General features: G+C 36.5%; 1 protein-coding gene across 1 annotated transcript in view; it reads left to right on the top strand.

Annotated features, from left to right (window-relative positions):
- The first annotated feature begins 1780 nt into the window (after positions 1-1780).
- Positions 1781-15965, top strand: part of LOC148944413 (uncharacterized) — a 207711-nt gene continuing 193526 nt past the window's right edge. Inside the window, exon 1 of the mRNA XM_089100464.1 lies at positions 1781-1910. The gene's annotated coding sequence lies outside the window, so the exon portion shown is untranslated. The remainder of the gene's footprint in view (positions 1911-15965) is intronic.

Consider the following 15965-nt stretch of genomic DNA (forward strand, 5'->3'; position numbering starts at 1 on the left):
CCTTTGGGGACCGGGGGATGGGCTTTGGGGGTCCGGGGATGGCATTTGGGGGTCTGGGGGGCGTTGGGGGGTGGGGGGGCCCGTGGCGGACGGATTGGTCGTTGGGGCGCCCGGGGGCCGTTGGGGGGCGGGGGGCGGGCCTTGGGGGGTCGGGGGGGCCAGTTGGGAGCCTGGGGGACATTTGGGGACCGGTGGAGGGCCTTTGGAACCCTGTTGGTCTTTTGGGAACGCGATGGGCCTTTGGGGGGCCCGGGGATGGCCGTTGAGGGTCTGGGGTGGGCCTTTGGGGGTGCCGGTGGCCCTTTGGGAGCTTGGGGGACCTTTGAGTGTCCGGGGGGCAGTTGGGGGCCTGGGGGACATTTGGGGACCGGTGGAGGGCCTTTGGGAGCTTGGGGGGCCTTTGAGGACCGTGGGCTTCCTTCGGGGTTGGGGTAGGAGGATTGGAACCCTTTGGGGTTGGGTTAGAGGACCTCACAACACAGTTCAAATGAAACTTGTGTATTATAACGACCACAGAGTTTCACCTTTAAATTCTCTTCTAAAATCTCTTCAAAAATCTACTTTTAAAATGTCTCTATCTGTTTCGCCGAAATAGTTCCATAACCTGTCTAAAACGGTTTCGCCCAAATAATCCCTAAACGCAAATTCAGCGTGTTCCTTTGTTATTGGCATCTCTGTGCTAACGCATTTCAAATTAATAGGAAACCTTCTCGCGCGCTAAAACAATTCATCTCTAAGATGTTTCTTGCCTAATTGTTTCCATGGCCTTTGGTTATTAATATCCTTTGGAGTTCGACCAGTAGAACTGTTCCCGAGGCAAAGACATTAATGACTTGGATCTATTCTTGGAGCAGTACCTGTCAGACATTACTAAACTTTGCCCGGAAACAATTTGATTAATGACTGACAGCAAAGTGAGAAAAATACTGTTTTTCCATTCTCACTGACAAAAACTATGAAACATACATAAATTGCTGTTGACATCCATGAAAGTGAGAAAGTTCCTGTTTTTTCATTCTCACTGACAAAACCATAAAACCATCCATAAATGTGACAAAATTCCTGTTTTTCAAATTCTCACTGACAAAAACTATAAAACATCCAGTTTTTTCAAATTCTCACTGACAAAGTCCATAAAAACATACAAAAATGTGACAAAATTCCTGTTTTTCAAATTCTCACTGACAAAAATCCATAAAAAACATCAAATAACTCGACCGACACACATAATCATCCATGAATTATGTAAAAAAAGTTATTGGTGGCAGCAGGGGTGAGTCCAGGAGGCTCCTGATAGGGTTCTACTAACATTTTCGCTGGTAGGCGTTAGCGTACAATCAAATTCAAATTTTCTAAGCATGTACAGAAGGTGATGGAATCTTTTGTATTTTGTCCACCAACATAAACAAAATAGTATAGATGTAATACATTTTATATGAAACATTGCACAAAGTGTGCAAAGGTTTTTGAGAGTGCATACATTTTATTCTTATCTTAGATTCTTATGCTTGAGTTTGTATGTTTGGGAGAAACCCTCTTGACAAAACTACTTGGTGCACTTTTAGATTGTTTTAGCTACCACTACTATAGTGCGAACATTTTACTGACTATAGTTGGTCAAGATGATGTGGCCGCCTACATCACCGGGTCAAAGAGGATTGCTAGATCGGTTGTTTGATCTGTTATCTTCTTTACGCTTGAGACTTGTTCAGTGAAGGCGCTTCATCTCCTTTACATGGAAGTCTTTGACCACTGCTGTGTACGAAAACTCCTAAGGATTCGATGCTCCGACAAAATCTCAAATGCTAATATACGTCACCGCTGCTGTAACATTGTCAAACAGAGAAGACTGCGTTGGCCACGTTCGGAGAAGACTACAACTTCAAGCAAGAGAATGACTGCAATTTCAAGTAAGTGCTTTTAGCTGCTTTTTTGCCAGATGGCGCAGACTTCCTGGCGGTCAATTGAAGAACTGATGAGCAACTGTCAAAACCGAAATATGGTGGATTTCAAAAGTTTGGCAGGAAGTGGATGATCTGCTGGCTCCGGTTTACTTAAGAGCTGGCACACGATCACACTAAATGGGAGTCAACCATACGGAGTTTTCAAAATATTTCCCACATAACTCAACTACCATCAACTCAACCACCATAACTTGACCACCAAAAAAATCAGCCACCCTGAACTCAACTACCTCATAGTTCAACTACGTCAAATTCAACCACAAAACAGCTCAACCACCATCAACTCGACCAACAAACAACTCAACCACCCTGAGCTTAACTACCACTTAACTCAACTACCTTAACTTAAACCACCACACAACTCAACCACCATCAACTCAACCACTGCATAGTTCAACCACCACATAGCTCAACCACCATCAACTCAACCACCACATATCTCAGATCTATTTCGATTTTTTGTCTCGTAAGAGATTTTTACTATATTGTTTTAAAAAGGAGCAAAATCCGAGACATTGCAATTCGAGCCATTTTTCTGATGAGCAAAACGCGATTCAAAGGGAGAAAAAGTCAACTCTAGGGAGCATAATGCGTTTGGTGATTTGTATTTATTTTTCTGCTATATTTTCATAAAATCCATAAAAACTGTAAGTGTTTTTATCTTCTAAATTCTTTTACGCTTCGATGTGACCACAAGCACTGGGGGACACAACAACACTGGAAAAAAAGGGTGATATATTCCTAAAGTCAAAATTATTCTTCTGGGGGGAGGGGGAAATCTGCAAAGAGTTAATTGAAAAACATGTCTTTGTGGGTATTTCTACATTCAAAACATCATTTTACTGTCGCATGTGAGCAATTGCTTTCAGATATATCTTTTTGTTTTCTTTTTGAGGGTATGTTTGAACGTATCTTGAAAGTCGCTGTGCAAGAATTTTATATTTTGAACATTTCTGATCCTGCAGCTTGTGAGGCCACGAGACGTTGAACAACAACATCATGCTTTGATCCCTCAAAGGGTTTCCAAAGACTTGGGTGAGCGTGAACATACTATTAAGGGTTTTGTGGAAATCCTCCGTGGCGTTCGTAGTTTTGGCCACGCAATTCAATGCATTTTCAGTGTGGTTCCAGAAGACCAGTAAAAATCTTGGCAATGCAACCCTTGGTTTGACAATTCAATGCCATGCCCGTAGGCATCATTGGAGTAACTCAAAAGATAATCATAATGATTACCTTAGAGGAAATGACCACAGAGTTCATCAAACACTCTTACAGTTTCTTGTAATGGAGCAAAAGCTAAGGATGAGATACTTTGGACAAGGATATTAAAATCGGGGTCATTTTCGAACTCTTGGATTGAATTTTTCTTATGATAGGCTATGAAAAGTAAAAGAACCATCCTGATAACGCAGAATTAGGAAAAACAACTCGAAAAGCGTTTATAGCAGCTTTTTTCAAATTCTGTCAGAATTCTAGTGGGATTGGCTCTTGGCACCAAGTCTTTAATAGCTTGTAGCATACCTCAATATGTTTTTCTGCCTTATCAGGCTAAAGAAAATAAGTACACGATGGATATGAATATACCTTTGCATGTTTTGTATATAGCTGGGAAAAAAGCCGGGGTAAAACCTTAAATGTTCCATCACCTAAAAATAGTTCTGATCTCTCAAGATACTGCAACATATCTCTATGGCCCAAAGCCAAAATTCTTTTAGGGATTTTTGGTCCAGAATCCATACAAGATCCGGACATTATCTTGACAATTATTTGGTCTAGACAAGATCTTGATACAAATCAGGAACTTCAAAAATCATCGGCCGAGGTTCTAGAAAATTATAATCCTTTTTTCGTCTTTCTCGACGAATGAACTCTTCCAAGGCACTCTTTGCAGCCATTCTAACAAGTACGTCCTCATTTTCAATCAGAAGCTGTTCCCCTAAGAGGTTTTTAGTTGACATAGAGGAAGGGGCTGCTGCTTGTTTACTGTTGCACTTTATAAACCAACATTTTATGTTTCACTGAGTGAGCATTATTTGAGAAGTCCTCACGCAAATCGGGTCACCAGAATGTGAATGCCCACCAGGCTTTGATGATTGACCAACAGCTCTGACTTGAAACCAATCTGAGTTATGTGGTGGTTGATTTGAAAGTGATTGGGTTATTTGGTGGTTGAATTTAAGGTAATTGAGTTCAGGGTGGTTGAGTTATTTGGTGGTCAATTTGTTGGTGGTTGAGTGGTTTGGTGGTTGAATTTAAGGTAATTGAGTTATGTGGTAGATGAGTTGAGGGTGGTTGAGTTATTTTGTGGTTGAGTTATGGTGGTTGAGTTGATGGTGGTTGACTTGTTTTGTGGTTGAATATAAGGTAGTTGATTTCAGGATGGTTGAGTTATTTGGTGGTCGAGTTGATTGTGGTTGAGTGGTTTGGTAGTTTGGTAGTTGAACTTAAGATAGTTGGGTTATGTGGTAGATGAGTTGAGGGTGGTTAAGTTATTTACTGCTCGAGCTATGGTGGTTGAGTTGTGTGTTCACCCTTTTAGATGCCGGGTGAGGTGACCAAGTCTGGTTATGGAGCATGTACAAGTAAGCAAGTAAATAAGTAAAAGCGGATTCATCTTGGTTTTTCTGCGTAAGGACTTACTTTAGGTTTTTTCCAACCAACCAACCAGATTGTTAGAAGTTGCAACTCTTTTCCTGTAGTTGTTTATATGATTCATTTTGAAATCATATTTTTAATGACCATCATTTAGATTTTATGTAACCTAAAAATTTGTTCTTACAACTATGTGAAAAGACCGCGAGGATATAACAATAAGATGCTTATAATCCAGTAAAAACACGGTTTCGAAACAGCATTTGAGCAACAGAAATGTTTTTGGCACCAAAATGTTCAGAAAAATTCGCTTAATAAAATATCCAAAATCGGCTAAAATTGTCCATACTTGAATACCCCTTCTTCGAAATAATAATGGAAATAGGATGGGGGAATTCTCGAAGTTAAATTTATGCTATTTTCTGGATTAAAAGGTCGTTTGCTATTAATTTAATCCCGCGGAGACCAAAAATGACATCAGAATTGGAACATTCCATCACTTAAAACCCCATTTCCACCCTAAGCGAGGTCAATAGGGGTTACAAAAAAAATCAGAATCTTAATTTGACTTCATCCCATTTCTTAAGAAATTATCGCATATTGGTATAAGATCAAATGCTTTCTCTTGGTTTGAATCATATCTTTCTGGTAGACTTATTTCAATTGATCCACTTTTCCAGAGCCCTTCTGAAGTAGAATAAGGCGTCCCCCAGGGATATGTTCTTGGCTCCGTTTTATTTCCGATTTACTTCAATGATCTGATTTCAGTAGTCAAAAACATCAGTCCTCTAGTATGATGCAATCTGGATCATCCGGATGTTTCTTCGTGTCCAAATGCTACTTCTAATGAAGATTACTTCGTTGTTTTTGCTGACTAAAGTATTTTTGGGACTCTAGGGAAGACGGACTGTGATATCAGATCTAATCTGGTGGCAATATTAGAGAGAGTAGTTTCATGGTTTGAGGCAAATTACTTGGCCTTGAAGGTTACCAAGTCACATTTTCTTGTTTTTTCTCGAATTGGTGTAGCTTTCCCTCAACTGACACAGCTTCAGGTGTTACAAGGCTCCTTGTGTAGACCAAAGAATCGGTTGGTCCGGTATCTTGGTATCCTGCTTGATGAGAAACTTTCGTTTAGATACAATATAGCCATGATTAGAGTTGAGGTCTCACGGAGTTTGGGTGTCATTTGAAAACTCAAACACACCTTTCCTGGATCTATTCTGAAGCTCATTTTTTTCTGCCTTGTCCAGTCATATGTCTCTTATTGTCCCATAGTATGGATGTCTACTTTTCCGTCTACACTGCGGTCGTTTTCTGTAATTTATAACAAAACACGGCGTATGGTTATGGATAACAACCGTTATTCAACAAGACCGCGTCTAAATCTACGGTCTATCTACATTATTTCTTGTGCTTCTTTTGTTTTTCATCAGTTTAATGGCAATCTTCCAAAATCTCTTCAAAAAACTCCTCAGTGTATTTCTGATTCAGCTCCATATAACCTTCGTTCGTCACATAATATCTGCATTCCTCCTACTCCCACTGTGCGGTCAGATTTCAATCCCCTCATCGCTTGTCATTAGGTTTGGAACTCCCTGCCTTCTTCAGTACAGATATGCCACTCGTTTGGCACTTTCAAGAGGATTCTTAAGGACCATTTAGTTAAGAATAAAATAGAATAGTTTTTTTTTTTTTTTTTTTTTTTTTTTTTTTTTTTTTTGAGTTGATGTCCCCTGAATGTTTAGTTTTGTTTTATGGTGGTCTTCTCTGCGCTCTGGCTCCCAGGCCTCAGGTATGGTCTCTTTTTAATTTTATATGTTGTTTAGCGATTGATTTATTTTTTATGGTTGTTTGGATATATTGTATTTTTTTTTTATCATTCCCCCTTGTATCCCTTGCCATGGAGCCTTTCGAGGGGGATTAGGAGTGTTGTGATTGGATTGTATGTATTGATTGGATTATTCAATGTAGGCCTATTTTAATGTTTTTCTATTGATTTAGTGTTTGATTTAAACGGTATGTATTCCCCCTCTATTACAGGCCTAGGAGCCTTTGGGGGATTAGCACAATGTATTTTCTTGTATGATTAATTGATTATGAATAAATCTTATCTATCTACCCCTCTCTGACCTTGCTTGTGCAAAAATGGGGTACAAAGTGATAACATTTTCCAATTCTGATATCATTTCCGATCTCCAGGACGTGAATTAATAGGAAAACATCTTTCAATCCAGAAAATATTGCAGAAATATAAACCCGAGATTTACCCTTTTTTCCCCTCTTTTCCCTGAAAAAAGGGTATTTCTGTGTGGCCAATTTTGGCCAGTTTTGATATGTTATCAAGCAATTTTTTTTAACATTTTGGTGCCAAAGTGGTGCGGAATTGGTGCTTATTTTGGTGCTCAAATGCCGACGTTTGGCCTTTTTTTTATAGTTTTACTTAAAAAAAAAAACGGAAGTAATTGGTCCTATGTGGCCTAAGTCCCGACTTATTTTTGTGATTCACCCATAATAGTTGTCATTGGCGACTCTCCAATTTTTACCACCTACTCAATTCTTCTGAAAAACTGCAGTAATAGCTAGAATTTCTAGAATAGGCTGTTATCGCTAAATTATACAGCATATTACAAAAAATAGCTTACCTGCAGGTGAAAACTGTTTTTTTAAGTGGGGCAACTAGGCCCCCTCCGATGCTCATCTTTTCCCCAAAGTCACCCGATCAAAATCTTGGGATAGCCATTTTGTTCAGCATAGTCGAGAATCTAATAAATATGACTTTGAGGATGACTTAATCCCCCCCAGTTCCCAGGGGAAGGGCTGCGAGTTATGATTATAGTAAAAAAAAACCTATCAGAGAAATAGTTAAAAATATTTTTTTTTTTCGTATGAGCTGCAGCCATAACGATTCCTATGGGGCGCTGTCTGTAGCTGATCGCAGGATTTTTTATTTTTAAGTAAATGGACAGTTATGGATTAAGATCTATTAAAAAAAAAAGTAACCAAGTCCCTTCCAAATCAATTTAAAGGCTTTACTAATGAACTAGATACATTCAGATCTGTTGTCATGGACTTTTAAGGGGGTCTGTGTCCCTTCAAGCAGCAAATATTTTGAGCAGCCAGTGTTTTTCTTATGAGAATTTCCTTTGAACCTCCCTTTCAAATTTCAATGAATAATAGTGTTTGAACCCTCTGACCATGCTTTGAGCAACAGTCACCACAAATACTTAAAAAAAACAAAAACAGTATAAGTGCAACTTTGACAAGAAGCAGAGATTATATATGTTTCTTCACTTAATGTCATTATATACAATCGGTTATAATTAACTTACAAAATTTAATCCATTGGCTATACTTGAGTCGTCTTTATATGAGAATTTGCCTCAGAAACGAAGTCTTACTTTTGTACGGTTTTAACAGAGGGGCTTCTATTTGGAATTTTAGCCATACTAACAAGAAAATAATCTTCCATCATTTTCAAGGAAATATTGATTAGTTAATCTTTTTAAAATCAAAAATTAATTAGAACTTAAAAATTTACTGCGACCACATACAGAGGATGTAAAAACGTTTTTTAGGATGGCACAAGTATATCCCCAATATTTCTGAAACTAAACTTTTGAATAGTAGCTTTATTAATGCTCTGATGACTGCTCAGTGGAAACTGTTAAAAAAAATATAAAAAAATGTGCCCCAAGGGACTCGTTATGACAGCAGCCTATACAAAAAAAAATCTTTATTTGTTTACCTATTTTTTCATCCTGTAATTTACTTTATTTTATCCAGCCAACCTATCCAATCTTTTAGGAGAGTAACGATAATAACGAACGAAAAGGTAGCACAGAATATGTTTTTGATTCTGAACCTCCTTTTTAGAAGTCAAAAGATCCATAAATATATAATTTGAATCCTAAATTGATATCGATCGCATTCAAAAAAGTCGTTAACTCCATTCAGCAGCAGCAATTAAAAGGTGATATGTGACATATTTTCTAAAATAAGATTTCCTAGTGCATAGGCTATATTAAAAAAAAAATAAACAACAGCTGACTCTGTAGATAACTTCAAACTATTTTTCCTGTACCTCATTTGGTTTCTAAGCTGCCCTAGAAGCCTCTTTTTCTAAAATATTTTATATTCCTTTTCATTTCTGAATCACCGAGATAATCAAACTATGGGTATAACGAATTTTTTTTAGCCTCTTCAATACCCCCAAAAGATTATTTGTTCAGACAAAACTTTTTTATTCTAGTAAAAAAAAAAAGGTTTTCCCTTCTTTCCCTATCGTATAACTAATTAATATTGAGCCACCATTTGAATTACTACAGCTATATTCGACTTCCATATTAATCGTTTTTCATTAAGTTCCTTTGAGCCTCCTGTAAAAAACACTGTTTTGCGAATATTATGGGGAAAAGGTCGAGGCAAGCGAAAAGTTTTCAAAATGTTTTTTCTGCAAAAACAAACCGATTCTCCAGATAAAGTACGGCACTTTCAATTAAAGTATTAAGCATTAAAGTATACCTCACAAGATTTTGCTCTAGATCCGTCCCTGACGGTATTCACTATTAAAATGACTCTCGAAGACGGTGGATTCTTCAAGTTTGTGTTTCAAACAGTTCGTGGTAACGAACTGTAAATAAGGAGCGACCCGGCTCAATAGTAACCGAAACTCTAAAAACGTAATTTTGATACCAGTAGATACACCAAAAGAATTTGATTTTTATTCTGATTTGAAATATATAAGTGTCATCAAGTTTAGTTTTACTCTTCAAAAGTTACGAGCCGGAAAAAACTTGCCTTATTTTCCAAAAAAGGGGGAAACATCCCCTAACGATAATAAAATCTTAATGAAAATCAAACCATCAGATCGAGCGAATCACTGAACCTTACAGTAGAAGTTTCACGCTTCTATCTGCAAAAATGTGGAATTTTGTATTTTTTGCCAGAAGAAAGATCACGGATGCGTGTTTATTTATTTGTTTGTTGCTTTTTTCTCCTCCAGGGATGATCGTATCAATCCAGTGGTCCTAGAATATCGCGAGAGGGCTTATTCGAACAGAAATTAAAAGTTCTAGTGCCCTCTGGGGAAAAAATTGGAGGGCAGCTAGGCCCCCTCCCACGCTCATCTTTTCCCCAAAGTAACCCGATCAAAATTTTGAGGTAGCCATTTTGTTCAGCATAGTCGAGAATATAATTAATATGTCTTTGAGGATGACTTAATCCCCAACAGTTCCCAGGGGAAGGGCTGCTAGTTATGAACTTTGCCCATTGTTTACATATAGTATTGGTTATCGGGGAGTATACAGACGTTTTCAGGAGGGACTTTTTCTGATGTGTGGGGGGAGGGGGGTCGGAGGAGAGGGTTACATGGGAGGGTCTTTCCGTGGAGGATATTTTCATGGGGGAAGGGAAATTTTTATGAAGGGGGTGCCTTACTTTCAGTTGAAAAAACTTGTTTTTTTTTTGTTATTTAATTACTGAGAGCGGCGACAGGAAGATTATCGTTCAAGAAAATATTGCAATAATTTTTCAAAGCTGTGGAGCCATACTTAGCCATATTTGCCGTAATAAAACTACACAATTACTACAAACCAAATACGCCACTTTTATAGATTTGTCTTGTACCGTTCAGCACAGCTTTGCACGAGAAGAGGGCGTAGATTATTTGATTGCATATGGATCACTTTAATCAACCGTTATTTGATGTTAGAATCATGAATTATCTGCTTTTTATATAAAAGTACGACTCAACAAATCTGTCTTAACGACCACCAAAGTAAAAATAGGTAATTGTGTATCCTGAGGTACACACTCGAGAATTTAGATCTACAGATCAGACAATAACCGGTTTACACCTGTCAGTATTTGAAAAAAAATAGCTTAGGCTCAGTTGAAATCTACGTTGTAGGTACATTTCTTACTTATTTAGTAGCCAGTAAACACGCGAGGAATGAAGTTTGGTTAATGTTAATGAAATAAAACAAAGTATGATAAAAATATTATAGTTTAGAAACAAATGTGGGCTATATATTTGGACATTAGGGGGGGAGGTAAAGAACAGCATATATTAAATACGCAACCTAACCAAACCTAGGTACCTTTTTTGCCCCTTCAACCCCAAAAAACTAAAGTTTAAATTTTTTTCACGGAGTGAGCAATACCTCACTAGGCAGCGGAAACCTGTTTTTCATTGGAATTTTTTAGATTCCAGATGCGGTTCTTCTCGCGTGTTTACCGGCTACTAAATGAGTACCGTATATTTTTATTAAACATTTAATGGTACTTGTATGATATAGCCCCGACCTAATATTCTTCCTCTAAGTAGAACCTGTTTCTCTGACGCTCAATTCTAATGAAATATACCTAAGTATGATAAAAATGTAATACTTTAGAAACGAATTTGGGCTGTATATTTGCACATTAGAGGGGGAGGGGTAAAGTATAGCGGGTCTGCATGTCTAATGTTAGGTAAAATTATCCTGCATTTTATGAAGTAAGAATAGTTTTCTAACTTCGCACTGTCCAAATGGACTTGAACTCTCAATTTCTGATCTAATGTGCACCCTCCGAAGTTTCTTAGACCATGCGGTGAAGGTATGGATGAGGAAGGGGCAGTCCCCCTCCTATACGGAACAAATTCTGCTTATTTTGCGGTTTAATGTTACTCTTTATTTTCATACTAACAGCCTAGGCCAGAAAGACTCCCAGAAATCATAAGTAGATATCAATTTCACATTTTTGATGTGTTTTTTAAAGTTTCTTTTGTACCCCTCCCCCCTGAACCCCTTCCAGGCAAAAATCCTGGTAATGACCCTGGAGATCATGCATCAATTTCTATCTCCACCCTCCCTTCGTCTCTCCCTTGGAACTAATTCTGTATTTATCCGATGGTTCAACGATAGTTTGGACATTTTGGCATTAAAATACACCTTTTGAGGTATCTTTCTCCCTCCCAAACCACAAAACAATCAGAGAACCCCATTGTAGAAGTTACATGAGAAGTTACACTCTTACATACTCGTATATGAGGGGTTTAATCCCCTAGTCAATACCTCGCTCTTTACGCTAAAGTTTTTCTTAGTACTTTCAAAAGAGCTATCTATTCTAATTAAACGGCATTTGCCATTCAGGGGTTTGTGATTCGAACAAAATTCAAACTTTAGCGTAAAGAGCGAGGTATTGACAAGGGACCGAACTCCCTAATATATGTAATAAAAACATACGAATATAGAAATTCGTTACGTAAGTTAATTCGTAAGTTACGTCAGAACAAAATTTCGAGAACGCCAATTAGGCTTTCGTTTAGCCTAAAAAAGGGGAAAATTAATATACGAATTTCGTTTTAATTATTCCTTTACGGTGAGCCAAAATCAAAACTGCATTAATTCAAAAACATTCAGAAATAAATTTTAAAAAAATTAGTTTTTTTAACTGAAAGTAAGGAGCGACATTAAAACTTAAAATGAACAGAAATTATTCTGTATATGAAAGGGCTGTCCTCTCCTCAACGCCTCGCTCTTTACGCTAAAGTTTGACTCTGTCTCACAACTTTATTTTTTAAAACAATAAAAAACTGAGCATTTCCACCTATTCCAGCCAGCACTCCCATCTATATTTCCTATTTTCTTCCTAAGTATGCCTATGCTTGTTTACCCAGGATATTTAGATTTACCAATGGCTGAACCTATAGCCAAAATTAGTAAATTTATATAAAGCCATACTTTGATTCTATTTGAAAGGAAGGCAGCATTGAAGAATGAAAGGAATTGGCAGACAAAGTAAACAGGAAGTATTTTTATTTACGTGAAAAAATAAAAATTTCAGGAGAATGGTGATTCGAGAATTTATGTGTATGGGTGAAGTATCTGAAAATAGTGGCCCCGATACCATTTTATGGATATTAATGGTACAAAATGATGGTGAAAATAATGGTGCGTTCACAAACTAAACTGTCGGACCTGATATTAGATGTGTAGGCTAATTCAAAGGGATCGTGGAATAATTAAGATCGCCACCCTCATCGAAGATTGCTTCCAATTAAATAAGTTTAAAAGGAAAGTTTTTATATGAAAAGTAAAGAGCTAAATTAAAACTCAGAATGAGAGGAAATTATCATTCGCAAGAATTCAGCCCTATAAAGGGAATTAATTAAGATGAATGAAAAAATTAAGTTTCAATGAACAACGAAGCCAATTCTAAAACAAATTGAAAAATAACTGTTAGTGGTTCCACCTAAATTCCCGAAAGGCTGGAGTGTTATTTGTGTTTTTCTGAAAACTAAAGGCATTGCTGAAATGAAGCGCTGTATTTAACAGGCTTCTACTTTTCAAGGGATGGAATAAGAAGCGAAAAAGAGTCATAGAGAAAGATCGTTTCGAAACGGTAGATTAAACTAATCGCCGCAAATGTTTCGTATAGAATTGTTTTTCTGCAAATATGTATGGTGCTAAAAACTCTTAAAACCTCCCCCCTGCCACCTAAAAAAGGCTAGTTATCATTTGATCTTTTCTGGAAACCAAATAAATAGGCCTCAAAGCTTAAAATACCTAACTCATTTCCTTTATATTGGTAACGAATGGATTCGACAGGAACGAACCATTTATGAAAACTAATAGCAACTAGGACTAATAAAACTATATTGCTTTTTACAAATATATTGCCAGGAATTTTGAGCTATATTGGATCTTTAAATCTTCTAATGAAAAAATGGAAACTGTGTGCAGCATATATTTTGTTTTCTGTAAAGTACAGATAACGCTTCAGCCTTTCATTGAGTGTCAGAAGCGGCAATATCATATTTATTTATGGTAATTCTTTTTCGTTTCAGGTTTCGTTTCTTCATTCGGTACTCCTATGTTAAACGCACTCTTTTATATACTGCAATGAAAACTATAGTCACCAAAAATCTATTTTTGACGGGTTAATTTAAGACACCGCTATATGGTAATACAATGTATAGCTTGGTTTCATTGCATATACGATATTTAAACTGTTGATTTTTGGGGTTTAGGGGGGGGGGGATGTACCTAGGTTTGGTTAATTTACGTAATAATATTTGCTATGCTTTACCCCCCCCCCCTAAAGTGCAAATATATAGTCCAAATTTGTTTCTAAACTGTTATAGGCATATATTCATCCTATTTTATTTTATTTCATTAGCATTAACCAAACTAGCACTGTATAAAAGAGTGCGTTTAACATAGGAGTACCCTTCATTCATTGTAATTTCTGTGTGCTGTAGGTTCTTCACTAAAACACTGTAGTTTGTGTTATTCTATGTTTGGTGTCCTGTATAGGCTAATTTCTACTCGCCTGGAGATTAAATTTGCTCATGAAAAAACTTGTTTCTAGATTTATATCTGTAGTTTCTAATTCAAATTACATTGGTCGCAGTAATCGTGACTAATACAATGGTTGAGGACCTCTTTATTGTAATACTAGAATGAGATTTATAATCAACAGTCCTTTACATTCTTAAGCATGAATATGATGAAAATAAAAAATTTTGTGAAATATTTCCTTAATGTATTTTTTTGTTGAACTTATTTATGGCAATATTGACCTCAGATCAGCAAGGTCAGAGATCTTTAAACACTAGTTTTGGTATTGCTTGTTAGTTTTTCATTTTAGACTTGTGATACTTAGACTTGCATATTGAAATATTAACCCCAAATTTGTTTTCAAAAATTTAAGAAATCATTAAATACCAATTTTGGCTGAAGCCAAGCATTATTAAGAAAATAACCACTTAGTGTCTTTTGACTACGCACCATCGCAGTTTAGACATGACTTATGATTGCGCCTTGTTTTTGTACATATCTAAAATCCCTATCTCCTCTTTGCTTTACTAATTTATCGTCTCAATGGAATTGTTCTGCAATTGTAAGATGTGCTAGACGGCAAACAGTTTAAATTCTCATATCATAGACAAATTGTTTTTGAAATGTGGAGAAAACAGGTGAAAAAAAACCCTATAAGTTCAGTTGCATATGAGAAAAAAGATCCTAGATTCAAATCATCCAGAAGCTCCGAGTTCCTTTGTCACAAGATTTTCATGAAACATCATAAAGAATACTCCAAGGAAATTTTGATATTTTTTTTAAGAGCTCGAAGTCTTCTTATTTTAATTTTTTTCCCCCTCTTTTTTGGTTATTTCTGTCTCAACTGACTTCAATTTACGTACACATACTATTTGAAACTGGATGCAAATTCCTTTTTAATAAATTTGATCTCTTGCACTTTTTTAAAACGTTTCTAACTTTTAAGCTATTTCCTCTCCCAATCTCTCCCATCTGTTCTTTCCTTTATGATCTTTGATTTGTGTTTCCTTTCTCTGTGTAAATAAATAAAAAAAACAAGTTTTTAAACTGAAAGTAAGGAGCGACATTAAAACTTAAAACGAACAGAAATTATTCCATATATGAAAGGGGCTGTCCCCTCCTCAACGCCTTGCTCTTTACGCTAAAGTTTTTTATTGTTTAACCAAAATAGAGTTGTGAGAAAGTCAAACTTTATCGTAAAGAGCGAGGCGTTGAGGAGGGGACAGCCTTCATATACGGAATAATTTCTGTTCGTTTTAAGTTTTAATATAGCTCCTTACTTTCAGTTTAAAAAACTTGTTTTTTTTTATTTAATTTCTGATCGTTTTTTAGTTAATGCAGCTTTTATTTTGGCTCACCGTCATTGAATAATTAACCGTCATTAAAAAAATTTGCATAAAAATTTTACTTTTCTTTTGCTAAATGGCTGTCTCTAAATTTGGTTCTGACGTGATTTACAAATTAACTTACGTAACGAACTTCTATATTCGTATATTTTTCTTCTGGCAAAAAATACAAAGTTGCAGATTTTTGCAGATTTGAGCTTGAAACCTATGTAATAGGGTTTTCTGATACGCTGATTCTGACGGTGTGATTTTCATTAAAATTCTTTCACTTGTAGGGGATTTCCCCCCCCCTCTTTAAAAATCAGGTAAATTTTCTCAGGCTCGTAGCCTTTGATGAGTAATACTAAACTTAATAAAATTTATATATTTAGAATCAGCATTATAAGCCCATTCTTTTGATACATTTATTGACATCAAAATTCCGTTTTTAAAAGTTTCGATTACTATTGAGCCGTATCGCTTGTTTTTTTTATTGTTTTTTTGTTATGTATATGTTATTACGTATATGAGGGGGTTCTCCCCTTAGTCAATACCACGCTCTTTACGTTAAAAAATAAAATTTTGTTTAATTCACAAACCTCTGAATCACAAAGGCCGTTTAATTAGAATAGATAGCTCTTTTGAAAGCACTAAAAAAAAAACTGGAGCGTAAAGAGCGAGGTATTGACTAGGGGGCGAACCCCCTCATATGCGTAATAATTTCTGTTCGTTATAGGTTCTAATTTTGCTCCTTACTTTCA

The sequence above is a fragment of the Artemia sp. Qi Xiang Cuo genome, chromosome 14 (genome assembly GCF_049724085.1).
Source record: "Artemia sp. Qi Xiang Cuo chromosome 14, ASM4972408v1, whole genome shotgun sequence".
In the NCBI taxonomy this organism is placed as follows: Eukaryota; Metazoa; Arthropoda; class Branchiopoda; order Anostraca; family Artemiidae; genus Artemia; species Artemia sp. Qi Xiang Cuo.